The 12,327-nt window shown below is 33.8% G+C and overlaps 1 long non-coding RNA gene across 1 annotated transcript in view; it reads left to right on the top strand.

The window, feature by feature from the left end:
• The window catches only part of LOC121476745, a 41,616-nt gene extending 31,215 nt beyond the window's left edge, over positions 1 to 10,401 (top strand). The window contains exon 3 of the long non-coding RNA XR_005984027.1: positions 10,293 to 10,401. This is a non-coding gene — a long non-coding RNA (uncharacterized LOC121476745). The remainder of the gene's footprint in view (positions 1 to 10,292) is intronic.
• Positions 10,402 to 12,327: the final 1,926 nt, after the last annotated feature.

Genomic DNA, 12,327 nt, shown 5'->3' with positions numbered 1-12,327 from the left:
TTTTTTTTTAAAGAGTTTATTTACTTATTCATAAGAGATACAGAAAGAGAGAGCCAGAGACTTAGGCAGAAGAGATAAGCAAGCTCCATGCAGGGAGCCCGATGTGGGACTCCATACCGGGACTCCAGGATCATGTCCTGGGTCAAAGGCAGACACTCCACTGCTGAGCCACCCAGGCATCCCTCAAGTTAGTGTTCTTACAATAAGACAACATTTATTTAAAATTACAGAGATACTAACAAATAACTCAGTGTGTCGCTCTAACTCATTTAATTATTGTATAGTCTATTTTTCAAAGTAGATACAGAATTTATTCACAAACATATATATGTACACACATATAAAACTATGTAGAAAATCAGGAGTCATCATAATGATAATCTGGTATGATTAAGAAGTCAGTTAATAATATCAACTGACAATTGATAACATATTTTTTCTATTCAAAAATATTTCCCATGAGTCATGGTACAGAGCTCTGGGGATAAACTGTTTATCTTAACCATCTGTACAATGTAAAACTGAAATAATGAAATTTGTCCTCAGTGTAAGCTACTTCTATAGACAAACTCTACCACATGGCTGGGTATCTGAAGTGAAATATAATCAATTTCTTTAATTCAAAAAATAGAATGATAGCTTTTCCATCTTTATATTTGGACTAGAAGCCATATATGTCTCATTTGCCTAGGGACATGATGTTGAGCTAACTGTTTTGAGTTCCTGCCAAAAGCTCCATTTTCAAAATTATATTTGATAGTCAAGAAACATGCTAAAAATTAATTGTTGTAGGTTTTAAGCTTTTTTCTTCATATTTGAAGTTTGACTACAAAGAGCATACCTGTTTTCCAGAGAAACTTTAAGACTCTTTTACAAAAGAAATCCAAAGCTATCATGACCTAATGTAGATTTTTTTTAATTGCTACACATTTAAAATGAAAATATTTTCACTGCCTCACTAAAGCCAGTGGGGACATCTTAGCCCTGTGCTCTCCCACTGCCTTGGCAGATGCTTGCATTCCACAATGAGGGACACTCATTGATCACCTGGCTCTGGTGGGCAGATTGAGGTACATTTCTGAGCCGCAAAGGGACTGACAGAGAGACTGTTATTGGCAGTCTACCACCGCCCGGGCATTGGATAGCCTGCAGACAGAAACAAATTCCTAGTCTTCCTGTGGAAAAAAAAAAAAAGTCCTATTTACTGTTCTGGAGCTTCAGAACACATCTAGAGGTGATGGAGCTACTCTTAGAGAACATAGGTGAAGGTTGTCATCTTTGTTCTCTCCCATGGTCTTGCTATTGTTCATGGTACCTCCCAGAAAGGAGTTTATCTGAAGCCCATTTCCATATCTAATAAGGTGCTGATATCCAAAATATATAAAGAACTCATACAACTCAAAAGCAAAATATAAATAATCCAAATGGAAAATGAGCAGAGAATATGAATTGGTAGTTTTTCCACAAAGGCATGCAGCTTTCCTTATGGCACATGAAAAGATGCTCAATATCACTAATCACTAGGGGAATGCAAATCAAAACCACACCTCTTACCTGTTAAAATGGCTATTATCAAAAAGACATGAAATAACAAGTGTTGGTAAAGATGTGGAGAAAATGGAACCCTCTTGCACTGTTAGTGAAATATAAACTGGGGTAGCCACTATGGAAAACAGTATAGAGTTTCCTGAAAAATATTAATAATAAAGCTATCATATGATCTAGTAATTCCACTTCTGAGTATTTATCCAAAGAATATAAAACATTAATTTTAAAAGATACATGCACCCTTGTGCTCATTGCAGCATTATTTACGATAGCCAAGATACAGAAATAACCTAAGTGCCCTGATAGATGAAAGGATAAAGAAAATGTAGTAAAGGGGTGCCTGGGTGGCTCAGCTTGTTGAGCATCAGGTCTGACTCTTGAGTTGGGCTCAGGTCATGATCTCAGGTTCGTGTGATTGAGCCCTGTGTTGGGCTCTGCACTCAGCACAGAGTCTACCTGTCCCTCTCTTTCTGTTACACCCCCTGTGCTCTCTCTTTCTCTCTGAAATAGATAAATAAACAACATCTTAAAAAAAGAGAAGAAGATGGTATTTACCATGGTAAATATACATGGTTGGATAATACTCAGCTACAAAAATAATGAAACCTTGCTATTTGTTAACATAGATGGACTTTGAGAATATTATACTAAGGAAATAAGTCAAACAGAGAAAGACAAGTACCATATGATTTCACTTAAATGTGGAGTCCAAAAAGCTAACAAACAAAATAAAACTAAACCAAAACCAAATTCATAAATCAGAGAACAGAGTGATGATTGCTGAGGGAGAGGCGAGGTTGCAAAATGAGTGAAAGAGATCAAGAAGTACAAACTTCTGATTATAAATAAATGTCATGAGTATGTAGCGTACAGCCTGGTGACTATAGTCAATAATATTATATTGCAGATTTAAAACTTGATAAGAGAGTAAATCTTAAAAGCTCTTACCACAGAAAAAAATTATAACTTTGATGATAGATATAAAAAATTATAACTAGACTTATTGATGATCATTTTTCAGTGTCTACAAATACTGAATCATGTTGCATATTATATTCATATAATATCATATAATATTATATCATATTATAATATCATATAATATTATATGTCAATTTTACCATAATTTTAAAAAGTAGCTTTAGCTTCACAATTGAAGATATTGTCTATTGTCAGATTCAATGACAATATCATTGAATAAAAAAAGGATTCATATGATACATTCCTTTTAATACTGGTATTAGTCTATAGTTTTACCTCTAAGAAGACTTAAAGAATTAACTATGAGTAGTCAATAAGAATTTTCTATTTATTATTTTTTCCTTATGCATGACTCCAATAAATCTCCAAGTTAAATATAATATTTGATTGCACTAACAAGATTATCTTCAGTTGCTGCTCATATAACTATCTTAACTCTCTTGGTATTTGTTTATCTTGCCATAATTCTAACTTCTCAAACTTACAAAGATATAAAGACATAGAGCTGTACATAAATACAAAGAGATAGGAAGACACTGTATTTAACAATTCGGTAAATGCATTATGTAATGAATAGTATGAGTTATTGTGTTCTTTCAAAAATAACTAATGAGAAAAATATTTCCCCATAGAACTCAGAATATGTTGCCTCAGTATCTTAGCAATTCATAAAATATATTACAAAGGAGTCATTTTCAAGCTGGATTTTTAAAGCACTTAGGGCATTTCAAATAAATTGTAGTCCAATATTGCTGACATTCAGGATGAAATGGGAATGGGGAAAATTTAAAGTGAGGGAGTTAAGAAGGGATAATCACTCATGGGCCACAATGTGAAAAGCTTTGTATGGGAAGCTAGAAGGCAAACTGCTATCCCCAAGACTCGAGAGACAGACAGGAAAATCCCAGGGTTATGTCTTACCAGAGCAGAAGTAGGAGAGGAAACCACTGCAGAAATCAGCACAGGAAGAAAACAAGAACTGGAATCTACAAATTGCTGGAGGATCAGGGGGGACAAATTAGAGAGTTATAAACTCCAGGTGGGCTCAGCCTTAAGAAGATTCCAGCAATATTGTGAGATGAAACTTCAGGCGCTGGACCAGATTTCCATAGTAAGTGTCAGAACAAAGTGCCTCCCTTCTGATAGGTAGAGGAGAAAAGGAACCATCGTGAAATACAAAAGAGCTCTCTGTATTTGACCAAATCTGCCCTCAGAGAAACTAGTTAACCATAGCCTGACCTGCTGGGTATTATCAGAGCCTAACTGATCTGCGGGGGCAGGAGGTGTAAGGGCAATCTCTGTACCTTACCCTCAGTTTTGCTGTAAATATTAAACTCTTCTAAAAAAAAATGAAGTCTTTATAAAATGAAAACCACCACCTGGGTGTAAGATTAGAAAATGTGCATTTTAGGGTCCTGGGTAGCTCAGCTGGGTAGGTGTCTGCTCAGGTTATGATCTCAGGGTCTGGGATCAAGCCCTGCATGGGGCTAGCTAGCCCTGTTCAGGGAGGAGTCTGCTTCTCCCTTCCCCCTTCCCCCACTGCTTGTGATCTTTCTCTCTCTAGCTCATATTCTCTTTCAAATAAATAAATAAAATCTTTTAAAAATGAAAATAAAATGTGCATTTTATTATATAGATTAGTATTTAGAAGATACTACTTTTTCAGAATACAAAAATATACTTCTTTGAGGAAGTCAAGCAATGCAAAAATTATATATTAATGGAAACTTTTGGACCCCACTATCTACAAAATGGCAGATTAGAGAGTCTGAAGACCTTCATTAGAAAGAAAGGTTTGATGGGGGGTATAATAAACATAAATAAAATATATTTGCATTCACAGGCTTGTGATAAATCACAAGGCTAAAAGGAGGAGGTATGATTCCACTTTGAAAAACTAGTGCTAAAGTTGACGGTATGTTAAGGGCACATGGTGATACCAAGAATATAGAGCTTCTTTTTGTGAAAGTCTGGCCAGGATTCAGAAGGCAAGAACACGTGCCCTTGGAAATATGTCCTCCAGCTAAAGCTAGGATTTCATTGAAAACATGGGTCAGAAAAGGAAAAGCAACTGCAGGCAAAAAACAAACAAACAAACAAAAAAACCCAAAACCCCAACCAAATATATTGATAATGAAAGCAAGAAAGGAGAAAAAGACAGAGGAAACGAGGAGCAGGATAGAGGAAGGAGGGAAGAATAGGTAAACAAGATTCCCTTCATATTTTGTAGCAGCACACCAATTAATAATGCATAATAATCTGGGTTGAAAGAAAGTGGTGCCTTGCAGAAGCAAAGCAAAACCTTTGAAGCAAAAGATCTTATTGCTCAGATTCCTCAGTAATTAATATATGCAGATCACCTAAATATGAGCCAAAAAACACCAAGCACAAAACCACTGTAAAACAGCTACAGAGAAAAAGTCACCTGAATGAAAAAATTAGAAACTGAATTATTGATGCTGAAATTCTCTGTTATGGTTATATAATTGCCATGTTTAAAGCATTTATGGAAATGAAATTGAAATTGATCAGCAATGAACAAGCTAATCTGCAAAAGAACCACACAGGAGAAGTTCACAGGAAAAACATGCAGTGGCACTTGCAGTGGTGGGCATCACCATCTCCACAGGATGTTTCAAGGAAAATATGTTCTCAAGGAAATGTGGATATTCACATGGAAATGTACATGGTGCAATGGTAGGAGCTAATGTCAATTTTATCCAAGGTTGTGTTCTCAGATTTAAAAAAGAAATAGAAATTTTAACCTCATATGTAATATAACCTCAATTTTGAAATAAAGTACAGAAATTTTATAAACAAGACTCATAAAACTTTCTTTGCTGATGGTAGTATTTGGTATATTCCCATATTTTCCTTGGTCAATTTATATATTTCCTATGATTGGACTGATACTTAAATCCATTTTTAAATATCTGTAGAATATCTGTATCACATTGAGTACATCTTAAATTACTGAAATATTTTCATTTTCTTGGACATCAAAATTTGCATTTTATACTTGCAGACTTTTCTACAAATTAAAATATTGTCTCTTTACAGATGCAGATATCCATACAATCAAGATAATGATAATGGACTTAAATAATAAAAATATTTTAATTCCTTAGAATATATTGCAAAAATTTTCTTCTAGAATTTGCCATGCATCACTAGAATAGGTAAAAAAAAAAAAAGAAGAAGAAGTTTCTTCATAATCCTGCTCAGACAAAAGAGCTGTCTTTCTTTGTCTTGTTTTGTTTTGTTTTCTAATTTGGTCAGAAGAAAACTTCACAGTATTAGGGCTTTAATAATTTAAAGAAGAATTTAATAATTTAAGAATTTAATAATTTAAAGAAGAATTTAAGTTTTTATGCCATTATAATAAATAGTCTAATCACACTCATGGCTTAGAAAAACACTTAAAAAAAACCAACAATTTCCATAAACTAATGAAATGTAGATGTAAAAATCATTCAATCTACCCAAACACTGGCAAAGAGCCCATCCAATGACACTGCATTCTGTGTTGTCTTTTTCCCCCTGCTAAATGTAAAGACATTTTGTTTCCTCTATATTAGTTATATACTTATCATCACTCCCACCAACAAATACACACACCTCTGTCCTCTAGTCCAGTGATTTGCACTCAATCAATGTCTGTTAAATACAGCATGCCAATTAAAAATGTGAACAAATAAATCTTTCCTGCAATGATTGTCTGAAGCACATTGTTGTGAAATATAAGCATTTCTGATGTTTAGTAAAGTGAATTTCAGACTATTGCTTGAAATATATAAAAAGATGACCTTCAATTAATATATCTATATTTCTTTCTCAATTTCTTGGTTTTAACAAAGCATAGAAAAAGTGATGCTATATTTCTATAGAATGGAATTACTGAATTATTCGGTATAGAACTCCTAGAGAGCATGCTTTCTAAAATCACACTTCTTAATATGCTCCTTGAAGTGTAAGTTAAGCACATAATCGCTATATCTAGATAATAGTCACGTTCACTAGGCTATATTTTCCAGGTTTTTATGCTTACTGAATCCATTCTTTTTTTCCTTTCAGACAGGGTAAGTGTAAAACCAAAGATTATGAGAATGCCTTTCACAACAACACCATGTTAATGTGAAATCATTTTTCCTATTTCCAAAATAATTGATTTTCTGTGTTTTCAATAGGGGAGATGCATATGTGATAAGAAAAATAAAGGATTTAGAGGAGAAAGAATTAAAGAGTGATCATTACAGCACCTCTTACATACATATAATATAAAATGTGTTACCCTTTTAATTCAAGAGACAAGTATACAATTCAAGGTAGAATTGTCAGCCTCCAAATAACTATATTTATGGCCTAGAGTAACTGAAAGTCCATAAATGACAATTTTGTTATATTGTATCTAACTTTTAAAATATACCCTAAAAGGACAAAATAGCATTTATTTGTAGTATCAAGTGAATAAATGAATCGTCAAAGATGAGCCATTGCTTTCTTTTCATTGCTGTCATCTCCTCACATGAAATCTTTGTTTCCCTGAATAATAATGAAGAATTTGTTTATAACAATCTAAGTTCTTATCTTTACTCCCAGAATAAGTTTTACTCTTTGTATTTCTTCCTAGTCTTCACTAAGGTATTCATTATTATGTGGATCAATTTATGAAAAACATTTGATCAGGGTCATATATTTAATTCCATTGACTTTCAACAACCTGAAATACACTGGCTCAAGACACCTTGATATATGTAAGATAACGTTGACAACTTTGAACTTTATTTTATTTATTTATTTATTTATTTATTTATGATAAGCACACAGTGAGAGAGAGAGGCAGAGACATAGGCAGAGAGAGAAGCAGGCTCCATGCACTGGGAGCCCGACGTGGGATTCGATCCCGGGTCTCCAGGATCACGCCCTGGACCAAAGGCAGGCGCTAAACCGCTGCACCACCCAGGGATCCCCCGTTGACAACTTTGAATTGGAACTACTTCACACATCTATAGAACAATCAATTAACAGACAGTAAAATTCAATTTACATATAACTGGGGAAACCATATTTGAAAATAGTAGACCCAAGTGTGAAGCCCATTTTTGAAGAGCAGTAAGTTTAAAAGAAGACTAAAAAAGAGAAAGTTGTGTAAAGAAACTCCAATATTGATGAAATATAAATAAAACTACCCCCCAGAGATAGTTTCTTGCCCTAGTTAGGTTGATAATGGATCATATCAGGTGCATGAAAAAGAAAGGATATAAAAAGTGTACAATTCCAAAGGAAGCAATGTGGAAGCATATCTACAAAACAAGGAGGGAAAAGGATAGGATTGATGGTGAAAAGAAAGAAAGAAGTAATCATGCCCTTCAGTTTATAAACTTATGAAAATAAGAAAGCATCACTGAGTCACAAGCAGAGTCACATTGATCAGCCCCCTGCCCTACCAGCACACACACACACCATTAAAGGTACCATTTATTAAAGAGCTGAGCTTCACTGTAACACCAAAATAGAAAGGTCTTAAAGAAAATAAACAAACCATCCAAACTCCTCATCTCACTTCACCCAATTTGTTATTGCTGGCATAAGAAAAGTCTACAAAACTTTTTATGAACAATAAAAAACAATTTATATCCATGCAAAGCTACTGTAAGAATTAAAAAGTGCCAATCAGGGTTCTTGGGTGGTTCAGCCAGTCAGGTCATGACCCTTGAGTCCTGGGACAGTACCCCACATGGGGCTCCCTGCTCAGTCTCCCTCTGCCTGCCACTCCTCCTGCTTGTGCTCACTCTCTCAAATAAATAAATAATATATATATATATATATATATATATATATATTTTTTAAGTGCCAATCAATACCTGAGTACGAAAATACAAATAACTTCCTGCTATGGAGGAGTGGACCGTCAGAGAGGTAAATGGTAAAATCTTTCTGCCCTTAATGGATAAGTTAAATAGGAAATTAGAGAAATGAAAGAAATACAACAAATACGATATAAAAACTCTTGTTTGCTATGTACAAGCAAAAGAAAGATATGAGCTATGGACAAATTGAACAAAAGAAAAACAACTGAAAAACAAGCCATCATCTCAGAAATGTTGCAAGGTACCAATGAAAGAGTGGGTAAACCTTTAAGCAACTCTAAAAAAAGACAGAGAGAGAGAGGTATTATGTTTTCTTTCAATAATTCTAATAAATGTCTTATTGTTCACAATGGGAAATGCATGCTCCAACAGCTAAAAGTGTGTTTTGTTATATCTAATACTAAAAGTTTAATATCATAGTAATCTAAGTCCCAGGTCTGGTTGATTCATAATGCTAAATGTGAGCTTCAACCTGGAAGTTGCTCTCACCCTGCAAAAGGCTTTAGAGAGGTGCCTACACTTATGCCAAAGCAAGATGTCTCTTTGGAGACACTGAATTGAAAGCAATAGTTGGAAGTAAGAATAGAAAATGCACTCTCTACTTGAAAGTTATTCTTAATATGGGGACTAATTTTGCCCTTTTCTAGCAAGGAATATATATGCATCAAGTGTCCCAGAAAATTGTTGCTTAATTCAAATTTCAACGTAGTCTTAAAGAAACCCTAGAGTAGACAAATAACATAGGAAGAGAAAGATACTAAGAAAATGCATTCTAAGCAGATGTTCCAGGATGGACAGATGCACAAAAAGAAGAATGTTTTTTTTAGGCAAGCGTGTAGATAGAGTTTAAGATAACATGTATGGGTCTGGAAAAAGGAATGGCAGGAAGTAAAATTTAAAAAGTTTTGATAGGTTAAATTTGTGAAGGGTCTTGAAAATTATGGTAAAGATTTGAAAATTCACATAAGCTGCAACCTGCCTTTGAAGGTTTAGAATTTTTTTTTTTAAGTGGGACAAGCGAGAGTGAGAACAGACACTATTTTGCTACTCATACATTATACATGAGATATAATGAGGCTCTACTAGTGACATTATGATAAAGGTGGAGGTGCATTCTAAATACGTTTCCTGGATCTGGATGAAAGTTAGTAGAGAGCAATGCTTTTAGTTTCTGGAAAAGTAAAGTAGGAAAATAAAAAAATAGAAATATCTAGTAAGAAGCTGGAGAATAGACCATTAGTTCAAAAGAGAGATAGGACTGAAAATATGAGAGGCATAAAAATAGTAGTTACTATTTATGGATTGCTTTCTGTGAGTCAGATAGTTGTCATGCATTATTTCATGTAATCCTCAAAATCTTCAAAGCAGAAAGTTTGCCCTTTTAAAAAGGAGGAGACTAGATCTGACAGGGATTAAAAAACTTGCCCAAAGTCACACAATTAGTAAGCCACAAATTTAGTAAGCAGCTTAACCAGGATTGAATATTTGGAAGGTTTGAAACTTACACTTTTTTAAACTATGCTTTGTGTCTGTATTGGAGTGATAATTGAAGCAAACCATATCTTATTAAAGACAATATCCAACTTATATTCAAGTAGAAACAAAGCGACATTTTTCCTTATCCACTACAGCTAAGTATCATGGACATCACATGAGTACATACATTAACACAGACACACAATCCTATGTTTTGGGTTTATGACTTTGGTGTGTTTTTGTGAAATTTCTTTTAACTTCTCATCTTTCTATTATCACTTAGATCATCCAGATACTTCGCTATGGGTAAAAATTTAAACTATGATGGTACAATTTTAGCATTAATATCAAATTATTTGTAAAGGAATGCAACAAAGATTGCTACCATTTTTTCAAACCTCATTTTTTCCTTTTCAGCATAGAACTACTCAATGTTTCTGAAACTCTCGTGATTTGCATAAACCCATATGACTACCTTCTGTTTGGTGTTACGTGAGATAAGTGATGGGTTCTATTTCAAGACTAAGCTTAGTGAGTATTTTCCTCCCCAGACTGTTCCCTCTCCTTATTCTAGGTGGATTCCTGTCATAACAAGGCCCTAGAGGATGAGAGACTCAAATGATTTACAAGACTGGACTTTTGACTCATACTATAAAGGAGAGCTACATACTAATCAGGAAAACTACATTGAGAAATAAACTTTTGTGTTTAGACTATTTAACATATTGGAGTTTTTATTATTATGCCCTAGCAATCCTAAAACATTGACAGTGACACATATATATACATATGTATCATTGCTTTATAGGGTTCAGATTTTCATACTCCTAATCTGAAGTAAAATTAGAAACTTACAAACAATTCAAAATCTATAATTTTGATTTTAATCTTAACTGATTGCTAATTTACACATGAAATAGACATGATTGCCAATTTAGTTCATAGTGAATATTATAAAAATACCTAAATGTGTGTTTATGCTGACAAAGTAAAATTGCCAAAGACGTTTTGCCTCTAATATCCCTATACATATAAGATGATCCTGCCCTGTGTTTATTAACACGTCTTTCTTTTATTTCTATTTTATCATCTACATAGTGCAACAAAAATGAAAGCAATTTTGCTTATAATTACTAAGTCCTGAGAACTAGATGTGGTATTCCAGTTACTCATTTATGAAACTATACGGAAAGTAAAACTTATTGTGGGGAAATCGTGAAAGGACAAGAGCAATCTTAATAACTGGATCTTGGCATAACAAAGAAGTCCTTGAAATACTCAGACTTGAAATAACCTACTGTAATTTTCTCAGGAGGTTTTTGGTCCCAATTAAGCTTCTCTGTTGTGACTGAATTTTAATTAGTACGGATGTTTGTACTTCAGAAATTCAGAGTTTGAATTAAACTTCATAAATTTGTGAGACCAAAGGAAAAAAGAATAATTCAATAAGCTTACAATTTTAATGAGGGCATTTGAAAATGCTAGCTTTCTTCATATCATAGCTGCTATGTTATCCCAAAATACTTCTATACAACTGGTTTGAAGATCCAGACTGAATTAACCAGTTCGTTGAGTCAAATGTTCAAACCAAAGGCACTGTTTGAGAAATTAATATGTTAGGTGAATTATTTGGTTTTTTAGCAAATGATCAAGTAGCTCCGTAGAAATAAATGCAGACTTGAAGTGTTTTCCAAATTATATTTTTGATTTCCAAACAATTCAAATTTTTGGAGAATTTTCCTGAGAAGCTAACGTCTATTGCACTTCATTTACTTGAAGGCTACCAAACTGGAAATGCGAGACTGTTTCAAAAACAGTTATTTGTTTTGTTTGTTGGCTGGCTTTTAAAACAAACAAACAAACAAACAAAAAACGATTTTACTGAGATATGATTTACATACAAAAACTATACATATTTAATGTAAACAACTTTATAAATTTGGAGATACATATACATCTATGACTTTGCCTTTTCTTTTTTTCTGTTTTTTTAAAGGATTGTTCAGGAAATGGTAATGCAGGAAAATCATCTTACCATCTATGGCAACTTTGAGCATGTATGTCTTTGATAGAACATAACTGAAATGTCTTAAAACCAATGGTTTTCAAACTTACGTGTATATTGCAATCACCTAGAGAACCGGATAAAACACAATTTTCTAGGTCTCAACTCCTGAGTTTCTGACTCAAAATTCCTAGGACAGGAACCAAGAATATTCATTTCTAGTAAACTCCCAGGTTATGTGCTGTTGCTGGTCCACAGTTCTTTCTGAAAACCAGTGGCTGAAGCATTGAAGCCTACTTAACACTGGAACTCAGTTTATATGATGACATTAAAAAAATTAATTATGTTGAAAACTTATATTTTGTTATGGTTAACCCTTGAACAATGTGAGGGTTAGGGATGCCAACCCACCACATACTCAAAATCTGGGTATAACTTTTGCCTCCC

Source organism: Vulpes lagopus, chromosome 16, assembly GCF_018345385.1.
Source record: "Vulpes lagopus strain Blue_001 chromosome 16, ASM1834538v1, whole genome shotgun sequence".
Lineage (NCBI taxonomy): Eukaryota > Metazoa > Chordata > Mammalia > Carnivora > Canidae > Vulpes > Vulpes lagopus.
Note: the sequence above shows the minus strand (reverse complement) of the source record. Positions and strands in the feature narration are given on the sequence as shown.